This window comes from Triticum aestivum, chromosome 7B (assembly GCF_018294505.1).
Source record: "Triticum aestivum cultivar Chinese Spring chromosome 7B, IWGSC CS RefSeq v2.1, whole genome shotgun sequence".
In the NCBI taxonomy this organism is placed as follows: domain Eukaryota; kingdom Viridiplantae; phylum Streptophyta; class Magnoliopsida; order Poales; family Poaceae; genus Triticum; species Triticum aestivum.
Genome location: NC_057813.1, coordinates 140,643,426 through 140,655,779, shown reverse-complemented (window position 1 = coordinate 140,655,779; position 12,354 = coordinate 140,643,426).

Here is a 12,354-nt window from a genome sequence, read left to right as displayed (position 1 = left end):
TCCTCCTCTTCTTCTTCCTCTTCTTCTTCTTCTTCTTCTTCCTCCTCCTCCTCTTCTTCTTCTTTTTCTTTTCTGTTTTATTTTTTCTTCTATTTATTTCTGAATAGTTTTTTCTTTTCTGCTATATTTATTTTCTTCTATTTATTTCTGAGTAGTTTTTTTATTTTGTTTTTTCTTTTCAGCTATAGTTTTTCTTCTTTTCTGCTATTTTTTCTTTTCTGCAAAACTTGATGGTCAAAGTCTGGAGTTATAACTTAAAAAAAAGAAATGTCGACGTGCAATTAGTTTTTGCCATAACAGAAGAAGTCCGGAGTTGTAATAAGTTATTAAAAATAAAAAAGAGGTGCAATGCTCGTTAATTTGCTTTAAGCCTTTCGGAATAGTGTAAACTGCACTGCGCATAGCTCCATGCAGTCTACCGTATTCCTGAAGGCTTGAAGCTAAGCAACGTGAGCATTGAGCCTCTTCTTCATCGTCTCTGCACTCAGGGCTTATAAACCGCTCTTAGTCCCTCTCACTTCGCGAGGTGGGACTAAAAAACAGCTTGCCATAACCTCATTAGTACCGGTTCGTGGTACGAACCGGCACTAAATGGTGATGGTGGGGCCATAGCCTGACCGCAAGCTGACACAGCCTTTTTAGTACCGGTTCGTGGCATGAACCGGTACTAAAGGTTCGCCATGAACATGTGCTATTGATCGCCGCCACGAACCGGCACTAGTGTACACATTAGTGCCGGCTAAAATTCCAACCGGCACTATTGTGCTTCACATTTGACCCTTTTTCTACTAGCGGGGATCAATTGTAGCCTTTCGATAAGTAAGAGTGTCGAACCCAATGAGGAGCTAAAGGTAGAATTAATATTCCCTTGAAGTTCTATTGACCACCGATACAACTCTATGCACACTTAAGGTTCGCTTTACCTAGAACAAGAATAACACTAGAAGTATTTTGTAGGTGTAAAGGGGTAGGTTTGCAAGATAATAAAGATCGTGGAAATAAAATTTAGGTGTTGTTTTAAGAAAATGAATGTTGAGGGTATCGCTTATCGTTAGCGACTCGGTCAGCTGGAGATTAGAGATTAACATGAATTCAACCGATTAATCAATTTTATCGGTCGACTTTAATCGGCCAGTTTTTGCAAATCTGAGGTTCCCAACACTAAATATGATATATTCGACATCAAAACAATATTGGATAGATGTGTTACCTTGATTCCTAGCCTTTGAATTCTCGTATAATGACAAAAAAGGACAACAATACATGTTGCATAACAAGGTCCACAAAACACAAATGAACATAGTTTTTGCAAACATAGTGCTATGAATAGGCCTGCTTTACCGGTAGATTCCTGATAAATTGCTTGTCGGAGCGATAGATCGTCCCAAACGATAAACAATGAAGATAAAGCATAATCTTATCGGTCACCCCAAGAGTAGCAATAAATCGGACGATAAATCTCTGAATTGGAATAATTTTTGAACAACGATAAAAATAGAATTAAGTTAGTATAGCAAGTGTGGAGAAGTGTTGGTAGGATCTGCGGAATTGTCCCTAAGCAATTGGCTAAGTTACTAGACCGGTAGCAAGTTTTTATGTGGGAGAGGCTACTGCTAGCATGCCATCCCTTACTTGGAATTCTATGCACTTATGGTTGGAACTATTAGCAAGCATCCCAACTACTAAAGCTCATTAAGATAAAACCCAACCATAACATTAAGATATATTGATCCCCGTTCAATTCTGTATGAATCAATTTCTATGGCAGGAAGAAGTTTCCATCACTCTTGCCCTCCAATGCATAGTCCTATCAACATACAACTAACCATGTGGTGTGATCCTCACGCGCGCTCATATGATGGGCACCAAAGGCCAGCAACATAACCACAAGCAATTTAAACCAATCATAGCAATTCACCGATTACCCAAAGGACAAGAAAACTCTACTCAGACATCATAGGATGGTAACACATCATTGGATAATAATATGAAGCATAAAGCGCCATGTTCAAGTAGGGGGTACAACGTGTTGCAGAAGAGTGGACCGCTGAATATAGATGAGGGAAGTGATGGAGGTGTTGAAGGTGATAGAGTTTTGGAGTAGATCGCCGTCACATGATGATTGCCCCAGCGGTGTTCCAGCGCCAACGGGAGAGAGGGGGAGAGAGCCCCCTCCTTCTTCTTCTTTGTAAGCCTCCCCTAGATGGGAGGAGGGTTTCCCCTTTGGTCCTTGGCCGCCATGGCTCCCGGAGGGCAGGAGCCTCTCCGAGATTGGATCTCTCTCTCTCTCTCTCTCTCTCTCTCTGTTTCTCTTCTATTTCGCGTTACTGTTTTTTGGCCATTCACTATTTCTTCAATTCGTGGAGATCCGTAACCCCGATTGGGGTGAAATTTTGAGGGGATTTTTATCTGGATATTATCTTTCTTGCAGTAGAAGAAGGGACCCAAGTACCCAACCGACTTAAGGAGGAGTGATAAGCCTGTCTTGCGCACCCAGGGTAGGGGTCGTGCCGTCTCAGCTTGTGGGCCCCTCGAGCATCATCTCAGGTTGATTCTTTTTCCCAAAAATCACATGTATTCCAAGATAAATCTTCATAAATTTTTATCACGTTTAGACTTTGTTCAATATGGATTTTCTGCGAAAGAAAAAACATGCAACAAACATGAACTCGCACTGGGCACTGGATCAATATGTTAGTCCCAAAAGTAATATTAATTGTTGCTGAAAATAGGTGAAAGTGGTAGAATATGTTGGGGAACGTGGTGAGCTCAAAAATTTCCTACGATCACGCAAGATCTATCTAGGTGATGCATAGCAACGAGAGGGGAGAGTGTGTCCACATACCCTCATAGACCGAAAGCGGAAGCATTTTAATAACACGGTTGATGTAGTCGAACTTCTTCGCGATCCAACCGATCAAGTACCGAACGCACGACACCTCCGCGTTCAGCACACATTCAGTTCGATGAGGTCCCTCGTACTCTTGATCTAGTTGAGGCCGAGGGAGAGTTTCGTCAGCACGACGGCATGGAGATGGTGATGATGAAGTTACCGACGCAGTGCTTCGCCTAAGCACTACGACGATATGAACGAGGTGTATAGTTGTGTAGGGGGCACCGCACACTGCTAAAAGATCAACTTGTGTGTCCTTGGGGTGCTCCCCTCCCCCGTATATATAGGAGGGAGGGAGGAGGCGGCCAGCCTAGGGGGCGCGCCAAGCATAGCGAGTCCTACTAGGACTCCCAAGTCCTAGTAGGATTCCGTTTCCTATTCGGAGTAGGAGAGAAGGAAAGAGAGGGAGAGGGAAAAGGAAAGGGGGCTGCGCCCCACCCCTTGTCCAATTTGGTTTGGGCATGGGGGAGGCGCGCGCCATCTCTTGGCCTTCCCCTTTCTCCACTAAAGCCCAATAAGGCCCATTACTTTTCCCGGTGAATTCCCATAACTCCCCAGTACTCTGAAAAATCCCGAATCACTCAAAACCTTTCCGATGTCCGAATATAGCCTTCCAATATATCGATCTTTACGTCTCAACCATTTTGAGACTCCTCGTCACGCCCGTGATCTCATCAGGGACTCTGAACAAATTTCTGTTATCAAATCACATAACTCATAATACAAATCGTCACCGAACGTTAAGCGTGCGGACCCTACGTGTTCGAGAACTATGTAAACATGACCGAGACACATCTCCGGTCAATAACCAATAGCGGAACCTGGATGCTCATATTGGCTCCTACATATTCTACGAAGATCTTTATCGGTCAAACCACATAACAACATACATTGTTCCCTTCGTCATGGGTATGTTACTTGCCCGAGATTCGATCATCGGTATCATCATACCTAGTTCAATCTCACTACCGGCAAGTCTCTTTACTCGTTCCGCAATGCTTCATCCTGCAACTAACTCATTAGTCACATTGCTTGCAAGGTTTATAGTGATGAGCATTACCGAGAGGGCCCAGAGATACCTCTCCGAAACACAGAGTGACAAATCCTAATCTCGATATACGCAAACCCAACAAACACCTTCGGGGACACCTGTAGAGCACCTTTATAATCACCCATTTAAGTTGTGACATTTGGTAGCACACAAAGTGTTCCTCCGGTATTCGGGAGATGCATAATCTCATAGTCTGAGGAACATGTATAAGTCATAAAGAGAGCAGTAGCAATGAAACTGAAACGATCATAATGCTAAGCTAATGGATGGGTCATGTCCATCACATCATTCTCCTAATGATGTGATCCCGTTCATCAAATGGCAACACATGTCTATGGTTAGGAAACATAACCATATTTGATTAATGAGCTAGTCAAGTAGAGGCATACTAGGGACAATATGTTTTGTCTATGTATTCACACATGTATTAAGTTTCCGGTTAATACAATTCTAGCATGAATAACAAACATTTACCATGAAATAAGGAAATAAATAATAACTTTATTATTGCCTCTAGGGCATATTTCCTTCAGTCGCCCACTTGCACTAGAGTCAATAATCTAGTTCACATCGCCATGTGATTTAACATCAATAGTTCACATCTGTATGTGATAAACACCCATAGTTCACATCTCCATGTGACCAACAACCAAAGGGTTTACTAGAGTCAATAATCTAGTTCACATTTCTATGTGATTAACACCCAAAGAGTACTAAGGTGTGATCATGTTTTGCTTATGAGAGAAGTTTAGTCAACGGGTCTGACATATTCAGAGCCGTATGTATTTTGCAAATATTCTGTGTCTACAATGCTCTGCATGGAGCTACTCTTGCTAATTGCTCCCACTTTCAGTATGTATCCAGATTGAGACTTAGAGTCATCTGCATTGGTGTAAAAGCTTGCATTGACGTAACTCTTTACGACGAACTCTTTATCACCCCCATCACTGAGAAACATTTCCTTAGTCCTCACTAAGGATAATTTTGACCGCTATCCAATGATCTACTCTTAGATCACTATTGTACCCCCTTGCCAAACTCATGGCAAGATACACAATAGTTCTGGTACACAGCACAACATACTTTATAGAACCTATGACTGTGGCATAGGGAATGACTTTCATTCTCTTTCTATCTTCTATCATGGTCGGTCTTTGAGTCTTACTCAATTTTACACCTTGTAATATAGACAAGAACTCCTTCTTTGACTGATCCATTTCGAACTCTTTCAAAAACTTGTTAACGTATGTATTCATTGAAAAATCTTATCAAGTGTCTTGACCCAATATATAAGCAGCTTCACCGAGGTATTTCTTTGAAAATCTCCTTTCAAACTCTCCTTTATGCTTTCCAGAAAATTCTACATTATTTCCGATCAACAATATGTCAATCACATATACTTATCAGAAAAGGCTGTAGTGCTCCCACTAACTTTCTTGTAAATACAAGCTTCTCCAAAAGTCTGTATAAACCATATGCTTTGATCACACTATCAAAGCATTTATTCCAACTCCGAGAGGCTTGCACCAGCCCATAAATGGACCGCTGGAGCTTGCACACTTTGTTAGCACCCTTTGGATTGACAAAACCTCCTGGTTGCATCATATACAACTCTTCTTCCAGAAATCCATTCAGGAATGCAGTTTTGACATCCATTTGCCAAATTTCATAATCATAAAATGCGACAATTGCTAACATGATTCGGACAGACTTAAGCATCACTACGGATGAGAAAGTCTCATCGTAGTCAACTCCTTGAACTTGTCAAAAACCTTTCGCAACAAGTCGAGCTTTGTAGACAGTAACACTACTATCAGTGTTCATCTTCCTCTTGAAGATCCATTTATTTAATATGGCTTGCTAATCATCAGGCAAGTCCACCAAAGTCTGCACTTTGTTCTCATACATGGATCCCATCTTAGATTTCATGGCCTCAAGCCTTTTCGCAGAATCTGGGCTCATCATCGCTTCCTCATAGTTCATAGGTTCATGATGGTCTAGTAACATGACTTCCAGAATAGGATTACCGTACCACTCAGGTGCGGACCGTACTCTGGTTGACCTACGAGGTTCGGTAGTAACTTGATCTGAAGTTTCATGATCATCATCATTAGGTTCCTCACTAATTGGTGTAGGAATCACTAGGACTGATTTATGTAATGAACTACTCTCCAATTCAGGAGAAGGTACAATTAGCTCATCAAGCTCTACTTTCCTCCCACTCACTTCTTTCCAGAGAAACTCCTTCTCTAGAAAGGATCCATTCTTAGCAACGAATATCTTGCCTTTGGATCTTGTGATAGAAGGTGTACCCAACAGTTTCCTTTGGGTATTCTATGAAGACACACTTCTCCGATTTGGGTTCGAGCTTATCAGGTTGAAGCTTTTTCACATAAGCATCGCAGCCCCAAGCTTTAAGAAATGACAACTTTGGTTTCTTGCCAAACCACAGTTCATAAGGCGTCGTCTGAATGGATTTTGATAGTGCCCTATTTAAAGTGAATGCAGTTGTCTCTAATGCCTAACCCCAAAACAATAGTGGTAAATCGGTAAGAGACATCATAGATCGCACCATATCCAATAAAGTGTCGTTACGACGTTCAGACACACCATTTGAAGGAAATATGCCCTAGAGGCAATAATAAAGTTGTTATTTATATTTCCTTTTATCATGATAAATGTTTATTATTCATGCTAGAATTGTATTAACCGGAAACTTAGTACATGTATGAATACATAGACAAACAGAGTGTCACTAGTATGCCTCTACTTGACTAGCTCATTAATCAAAGATGGTTAAGTTTCGTAGCCATAGACATGAGTTGTCATTTGATGAACAGGATCACATCATTAGAGAATGATGTGATTGACTTGACCCATTATGTTAGCTTAGCACTTGATCATTTAGTATGTTGCTATTGCTTTCTTCATGACTTATACATGTTCCTATGACTATGAGATTATGCAACTCCCAAATACCAAAGGAACACTTTGTGTGCTACCAAATGTCACAACGTAACTGGGTGATTATAAAGGTGCTCTATAGGTGTCCCCGATGGTGTTTGTTGAGTTGGCTAGATCGAGATTAGGATTTGTCACTACGATTGTCGTAGAGGTATCTCTGGGCCCTCTCGATAATGCACATCACTATTAGCCTTGCAAGCAATGTGACTAATGAGTTAGTTACGGGATGATGCATTACATAACGATTAAAGAGACTTGCCGGTAATGAGATTGAACTAGGTATTGAGATAACGACGATCGAATCTCGGGCAAGTAACATACCGATGACAAAGGGAACAACGTATGTTGTTATGCGGTTTGACTGATAAAGATCTTAGTAGAATATGTGGGAGCCAATATGAGCATCCAGGTTCCGCTATTGGTTATTGGCCGGAGACATGTCTCAGTCATGTCTACATAGTTCTCGAACCCGTAGGATCTGCATGCTTAACGTTTGGTGACGATCGGTATTATGAGTTTATGTGTTTTGAAGTAACGAAGGTAGTTCGGAGTCCCGGATATGATCACGGACATGACGAGGAGTCTCAAAATGGTCGAGATATAAAGATCGATATATTGGATGACTATGTTTGGACTTCGAAAGGGTTTCGAGTGAGTTTGGACAAATACCGGAGTACCGAGGGGTTACCGGAACCCCCCGGGGACTGTAATGGGCCTCATGGGCATTGGTGGAGAGAGGAAGGGGCGGCCAGGGCAGGCCGCACGCCCCCTTCTCCTCTAGTCCAAATTGGGCAAGGAAGGGGGGCAACACCCCCCTTTTCCTTCCCCCTCTCTTCTCCTTCCTTCCCTCCTACCCCTACTCTTGGAAGGGGTGGAATCCTACTCCTGGTGGGAGTAGGACTCCCCTTGGGGTGAGCCTAGGAGGCTGGCCTCCCCCTCCTCCACTCCTTTATATACGGGGGAAGGGGGCACCCCATAGACACACAAAGTTGACCATTGATCTCTTAGCCGTGTGCGGTGGCCCCCTCCACCATAATCCACCTCGGTCGTATCATTGTGGTGCTTAGGCGAAGCCTTGCGTCGGTAGCATCATCATCGTCGTCATCATGCCATCATGCTGACAAAACTCTCCCTTGACACTTTGCTGGATCGGAGTTCATGGGACGTCACAGCAGAGGTGCCATACGTTTGGTACTAGGATCGGTCGATCGTGAAGATGTATGACTACATCAACTGCGTTGTAATAATGCTTCCGCTTTTGGTCTATGCGGGTACTGTCGGTGTCAAAATCGGTGGATCTCGGGTAGGGGGTCCCGAACTGTGCATCTAAGTCTAATGGTAACAGGAGGCGGGGGACACAATGTTTACCCAGGTCCGGGCCCTCTCTATGGAGGTAATACCCTACTTCCTGCTTGATTGATCTTGATGATATGAGTATTACAAGAGTTGATCTACCACGAGATCATAGAGGCTAAACCCTAGAAGCTAGCCTATGATTATGATTGTCGTTGTCCTATGGACTAAACCCTCCAGTTTATATAGACACCGGAGGGGGATAGGGTTACACAGAGTCGGTTACAGAGAAGGGAATCTACATATCCGAATAGCCAAGCTTGCCTTCCACGCAAAGGAGAGTCTCACCCGGACACGGGACGAAGTCTTCAATCTTGTATCTTCATAGTCCATCAGTCCGGCATAAGCATATAGTCCGGCTGTCCGAGGAGCCCCTAATCCAGGACTCCCTCAGTAGCCCCTGAACCATGCTTCAATGACAATGAGTCTGGCGCGCAGATTGTCTTCAGCATTGCAAGGCGGGTTCCTTCTCCGAATACTCCAAAGTAGATCTTGAACACAAGAATCGTGTCCAGCTCTGCAAAACAAATTCCATATACCACCATAGAGAGTACAATATTCCACGAGTCTAATCTGCTGACAACTTGTCCATAGTGTGACATCATGCCGCGGCCCGGTTATTATTCAAACCATTTTTCCAACCAGCCACTACACGTTTCACGAGGCGGTTTCATTGGTATGTCTTGTCGACGCAGAGATCGTCTCCCCTTATCACGAGATTCTCATAAATACGGGCATGGGTAACCCAACCGCTCCATTAGTATGACTCCTTGGATTAGGCAAGTTCCAAATGGTTGCATGGAGGACGCTTGACATTCATCCCCTTTATAAAGAGGTCAAGACCTGTTCTTTTCTTTCCACGCTCGATCCTTCCCTTCCGCCACCTCAAGTTCCAATACCCAAGGCTCAGTCCAAGAGCTTCGGACATCCATGTCTAGATCCAGCCTTCAAGGCCGGTGGATGGCCTCTTCTATCATAGAGGAGGACATCACGAATCTTAGGGAGGCTAGGTACTTGACCACCGAAATCCTTCACAGGCTTCCTGCTCAAGGGCAGGTTATCCCTACTCCCAAACCCAACGAGAGTGTCATATTCATCCCCCACTTCATCTGAGGGCTAGGCTTCGGTCTTCATCCCTTAGTTAGAGGGCTCATGTTCTATTACGGGCTAGATTTTCATGATCTAGCTCCAGATTCCTTCCTTCACATCTCAACGTTCATTGTTGTGTGTGAGGCCTTCCTCCGCATTACCCCACACTTCGGCTTATGGCTCAAGACCTTCAATATGAAGCCGAAGATAATCGATGGGCAACACGTGGAGTGCGGAGGCGCTATAATAAGAAAAGGGTTCCTTCCCGGAAGTTTCTGACCTATGGCAACGGGAGTGGTTTTAGATCACAGCACCCCGAGGTAGCAAGTGGGCGGCCGCCCCTGCCTTCCGCTTCGCTCCTCCGCCACAGCTTGCATCATGGGTCAACAAGGGGTTGGACTGAGGATTGGTTGATGACGTGCGGACATTGCAAAGCCGCATTTAGGATCTCATCAAGAAGGACATCAGTCTTGTCAAAGTAATGCTAGTTTGTCGGGTCCTGCCATGCCAACGTTGACCTCTCCATATGTGGGAGTTCAACTCGGAAGGACCGCAAACTGTTCAGCACTTCTTCGGCATGACGCTCGAAGGGATGTATCAATTATTCTTCGGATCACGAATAAAGTGTCCAAACACAACAGAGGATGCAAGCCTCGATTGCAACCATCCAGATACCCAGGTAAGTAATTCCACAACCGAACATGCTGTCATTATATTTGTCACAACATTATCCTGAAAAACCATCCTCGGCCAGGGCTGGATAAGAAAGGCGGAGAGGATCAGGTGTTCGGCCCTTCTTCCTGAAAATTCGGCGGATCCTGTATTAACCAGGATGCTGGCTCGTGCACCTTATCAAGTTCCATCAGGGAACGACAAGGAGAGGAATGGGGAAGCCGAAAGCGGACTTCATGCTGGAGGTACATTATGCATCATAAATGGGGTAATTGGTACTCCCGTGTCGGAGGATGAACAGGGAGAAGAATCTAGTATCCCCTCCCCCCACGGGAAGAAAAGGGCCGCCCCCGAAGACTTGGAAGCAGAGGTCTCCAAACGAGGGAAGAAACCTTTATCAGCGGGCCCTGCCCTGGAGGGCAACATTGCTGCACAGCGCCCACAGAGGGGCCAGCTGTTAACTGAGCCGTAAGTGAACAAAGGTGCTTTGTAAGCATACCTTGTTCTTTTCCTGAGACGTATGTTTTGCAGTTCGGCCTATAGCCTCCCTCAACAATCTTCGTCCTTGGGGGATCTTCTTCCGGAGATGATGGAGAGCGAAACGCGTCCTCCTACTTCTCCGCCTTATAAGGCGGACGACCCTGAGGTGTCGTCCCAGAGGATATCTCCCGATCCGCAAAGGCCAGAAGGTAACTCTTTAGCCGCCCGAGGTCCGGGGTGTTGGGCTCCTAGAAAGACCAACAGAAAAAGCCCCGGACTATCCGATATACAGCCGGACACGTTGACGGGTCTTCTGCGGCAAGCGCCTATCTCAGAGGCACATCGTACCTTAATGTGTACGATGGTTGAGAGGATTTTGTCCGCAAAAAGCGGGTTGAATGAAGCTTTTACGAGCCTGCTAAGAGGCTTTGAGGTATGCAATGTGATATTTTTTGATCGTAAAAGTAAGGTTCCCTGTGTAATGTAGCCCTTGAGACTCTAATTACCCTCCGAACAGGGCAATCAGAGGATAAAAAATAGGAATAATCTCAGGTAATAATTTTGCCAATTTTGTACATAGGCGGCTGCAGCCCCAGGAATTACCCGGGCCGCCGAATTTGCCGAACTGAAGCAGCAACTTGATGTGGCAGATGAAGACATCACACTTGTGAACAAGCGGCTTGACGAGGCACAAGGTATGTATATTTGGGCGGTCAGCGAATATTAATAAGAGCATGATGTTGGGATTTATAATATGCTGTGACTGCAGATGGTGCTGCAGCCGTGGAGACCCTTCGGGCTAAGCTTGCTCGCACCAAGGAGCAAGCCAGGATAAGTAATGCGGCTGCCGAGAAGGCAGCTGGTGAATTGAAAGCTGAACAGGGTGCTAATCGCCAAAGTGAGGATAGAATGGCCAACATCCCTCTGAAGCTACAGGATGCCGCTAGCCGATATGAGCTTCTCGACATGGAAAACCAAGCAAAAATGGCTGACCTAGAAAAGGCCTTACAGGCAGCGAAGGAAACTCGCTCTAAGATCAGAGCGGCTCGGGAGGAGCTCCGGCAAGCCGGTGAGATCGCGGCTGGGAAACCCTTTTTATTGCTAACTAAATTCCGTGATCCGAAGTATGCCCCTCTTGATCAGTTGTAGAGTTCTCCAGACGCATACTTGGATTTGTCAAAGAGTACTGCCGATGCGACACAGTATTTCCGAGATCAAGAAGATCATGAAGCGGAAAGATTGTTCTGATTGCAGTTCAGTACTCCAAGGCGTCCGCTTCTTTTGAATGAGCAAATGGCCGAATGGGCTGAGCTCCATAGGTTATCCGGGCTTGCCATGAAGGCTGTCGTGGATCGTCTGTGGCCGGAGGAACCAAGTACGGATAGTTATTTTGGTTTGGTGCAATGATTTATTCGTGTTGTGCCTCATATCAACCCTATCAAGTGGTCGGCGTGCATAGATGGTGCGCGGATGGCCCTTGCCCGTGTTAAGACATACTGGGCGAGGATAGAGGCCACCGATATTGCAACCAAGGGTCCACCCGGGGGCCAGGACTCGCCCGAGCACTATTTTGAAGAAGTCTTAGAAGGTGCCCGTTTAATAGAGGCTTAGTGCTCAAAGAATATCATGTTCGAATGACATGTATCTTGATTGTAAAAACAATGCTTCTGATAATAAAGGCTATATTTATACCTTTGCCCGTGAAGTATTGTAGTGCCTCCTGTGCGGCCATTTATGTATATATGTATATAACCTGAAAGTTTGCAGTTGTCGGCTTCAGCCCCCTCGCGTATAATGCGAGGGTGTTCGACAAAGCACGTAATCACACTTGATCCAACGTCTTGGTCCGTTA